We start from the raw sequence: 3,641 nt of genomic DNA on the forward strand, positions 1-3,641 counted from the left end.
TACCAATCGGAGCATTGCATTGGAGAGTAGGGTGAAAGGTCAAAGGTGGATAGAGCGTTAACGGCCCTCTTCTGTTGTGATTTTTTATTTTAATTGTACATAATCATACGCGACCAAATTATTGTGTTCCATGGTATAATTACATATTTACTGAACAAACAACATATCTGATTTGTGAACGAAGATTAATATTTCCGGTTCAAAAGACATACAGCAGCACGGCGCCATAAGTTGTGTTCATCGTTGCGCTTTTCTTTAATTTTCGACTTGATACTGAGCGAGCTAAGGTACAATTTTAGTGTTTCAGTTACAGTATGGAGACAAGAAAAAAAAAAACTGAGTCAAAGAAAAAAAACGTTTGATTGCAAAAAGAGTGCCAGTGAAAAGGCTGGCGAGTATAGCAATGTGAGTGAGCCACAATCAAGCTCGTCAACTAAAAGAAAATATGACGAGAGTGACGAGACTGTACGGGGTATAACAACCATAGGAAAGCAAAGACCACGTCGTAAAAACATCTGTGAGTAGCTATCGTACAGAACTTAGCTACATTATTTCCAGTTTTGTGTTTTCTGTTAACATTTTAATAACTTAGAGGGTATCAATGTAAGAAGCCCGGCTAAAGTGATGTACGGTATTGCAATAGTATACATATTTTCATCTAACTTCTAAACATTTGAAATGATTACTTGAAACAGAAAAGATGGCATTAATTTGTAATGGTGTATTAAAAGTGGATTTATTGCTACTTAGTTTAAACTTTTGACTTCAGTCAGTGGTTCGCCATATTGCAGTGGTTTGGAAGGTTTAGCAACATGTGACAGATATTATAAGCAAACCTTTCTGACCCGTGATTTTGTCCTTTTGTTCAATTTTGACGTAGATCAAGTGCGGAATGCTCCTACTGCCCAGCTAACAATTGTAAAGCTAAAAGCAACAAAGTGCAGAGAATACGCTGCAAAATTAGTGATAGATGACCTGAAAATGGAACGAGACTTCCTTCGCAAACAGCTTGAATGCTCTACGTCCACAGATAGTAAATATGTTTTTTTTTTTTTTTTTTTTTTTTAAATCTAATGTAATTCCCGTAGGTCTTTGGCAAAAGCTGTGCTTTATCAAAGTAAACTATGCATTGTAGCTCACTGATATTGCATTTTTAATTGTTTGTTAAACATTTTACATAAAGACTTAAATTAATAAATAATACATTTGGGGAGGATTTTCAGCTTTTTTGTTTAAGCATAGACACGGTAAAGGGGTTTTAACATGTCATATAAAATCTCAATATTTTATTGTTACAGAACCTGGGAAGAAGAATAGAAGGGATTATTTTACAGTAATCAGCTCAGATGACATCAGTTCTTCAAGTGAAGAATCCAGTGTTTCAAGTGAAGAAGATGAAAGTGATGGATCTAGTGATGTAAAACGCAACAAGAAGTCAAGTAAATGCAAAAAAGGCAAGAAACAAGCAAAATCGAAAAAGGAAGTACTGAGGCAAAGGGGTAGGTATCTAATGTTATAAATAAATTGTACATTGAGTGGATAGAATGGGGTTTAAGGTTCACAAGAAATATCATTGCTTGTGTAGGGATGCATAACAGAAAATATATGCATGTACTCACAAAATGTACTATTCAAAAACATATTCCTTTTGTACATGAATATGGACATATGCATTGTTTGATGCTTATCAAATATTTTGTGTATTGCTACAACTGTGTGCTACTTTAAGGTGTGTGTATAGTTTTTTTTTTTTTTTTTTTTTTTTTATCTTGATCACTTTTAAATAGCAGGCCTCTCTGTCTCTGTATATGAAATAGCTCCAAGATGGCTTCATGTATTTCTCAGAACTATATTTCAAATCATTCTTCCACCCACTGATAAGTCTATGTAGTTCTGAAAAATACATGCAAAGCCACCTTGAAAACAACAATATAAGGCTGCAATTAAAAGTTTCAAAAAGTGGTTGAGATGTAAAACAAAAATAAAACCATACACCTTACTTAAACACTTGTAGCAACACATGGCTATAAGAATGACCATACATGTGTTAAAAATGTTAAATGTTAACCGTTATAAAAAAAAATAAATAAAAAAAAAAACACTATCAAAGGCATATGTTCAAGTGTTGCTTTTTCAGATGCACACTATCGTTTCCAATATCTAGGATGACCATAGGTACATCACAGTAAAAGTATTTTTGAAATGTTGTTTTTATACGGTTTTAAAAGTGAAATCGAGTGAATGAGTAATCGATAAGATGTTTTCATTGGTGGGTTTCAAAGTTTGACAAAGTTGGTTTTGCTTGATGTTCTAATTGTGGGAAATAAAGTAATTTCTAAACTAAAGTGGTGCCTTGTCTTTAGATTTTTTCCTGTTTATTTGTTTTATTAATTTGCTTACAACCATGCTTCAAATGCTTAACAACCTATTAACAAATGAAAATGTGGTTCACTTTATTTTAAGGGCCTATTCACTCTTAACTAACTCTTTATAAATATGGTTATTAATTAGTTACATGTATTTGTTGATAGTTGATAGCTATGTTCGTAAACAGTTTATAAACTATGCAGACTACTAATAGACAGCATTATGAAGACATGGGTGGCATCAGTCAAGGGTTTGAAGGTAAGTCTATAAGGGGGACCAGTGGTAGGGATTGTAATTAGTCTTCCTGTTTGAACTTAGTTTGTTATTTTAGACTTAGATTCCTCAAGAGTTGACTTGTATCTATTGACTCGCTTTATTAATGTGCTTCCAGCCATGCTTCAGATGCTTAACAACCTGTTAACAAATGAAAATGTGGTTCACTTTATTTTAAGGGCCTATTCACTATTAATTAACTCTTTATAAATATGGTTATTAACAATATCCTATTAACTGTTAACAGGCTAGTAACTGGTGTTTATTAATATATTTACTACTAATTTGTTAATAGTTAATACTGATTTATTCATGGACTTACTCAAAGCCCTACCACAATATTTATTCTATAAGTTTACATCAAAGTAGGTCCATTTATTCATTGATTTATCAACTGAGAAAAGTTTCAATACATCACATAACAAACAGTCTATTAACTGTTAACAAACGGTTAACAGGCTGGTAACTAGTGTTTATTAATAAATTTACTATTCGTTTGTTAATAGTTAATGATTTATTCATGGGTTTACTTTTAAGTCCTACCACATTTACTCCATATGTTTACATCAATGTAGGTAAATTTATTAACTGAGAAGTTAAAATACATCAAGTAACAAATAGACTATTAACAGTCAACAAACTGTTAACATGCTAGTAACTAATGTCTATTAATACAAGTAACAAATAGTATATTAACTGTTAGCAAACTGTTAAGACTAGTTACTAATGTTTATAAAGACAAGTAACAAATAGTCTTAACTGTTAGCTAACTGTTAACAGAATAGTAACTAATGTTTATTAATGTATTTACTAATAGTTTGTTAATAGTTAATAGGCGTCCCTTAAAATAAAGTGTGACCAAGTTGTGTAATAAACTCTGAATTTTGTAAAAGAGAGTATTAAAACACCATCTCTTTACACGTGGAGAGTGTATTGTAGGTAGTATATTACACAGTACAGGGGAATGATCTGAAATTAATATTGGCAGTATGTCAATTTTT

The 3,641-nt window shown here is 31.8% G+C and overlaps 1 long non-coding RNA gene across 1 annotated transcript; it reads left to right on the top strand.

Annotated features, from left to right (window-relative positions):
• Nucleotides 1-215: 215 nt before the first annotated feature.
• LOC121294684 lies at nucleotides 216-2,317 on the top strand. The gene is made up of 3 exons (XR_005946812.1): nucleotides 216-517; nucleotides 881-1,033; nucleotides 1,299-2,317. It is a non-coding gene; the product is annotated as an uncharacterized LOC121294684 (long non-coding RNA).
• Nucleotides 2,318-3,641: the final 1,324 nt, after the last annotated feature.

This window comes from Polyodon spathula, chromosome 19 (assembly GCF_017654505.1).
Source record: "Polyodon spathula isolate WHYD16114869_AA chromosome 19, ASM1765450v1, whole genome shotgun sequence".
NCBI classification, from domain to species: Eukaryota; Metazoa; Chordata; class Actinopteri; order Acipenseriformes; family Polyodontidae; genus Polyodon; species Polyodon spathula.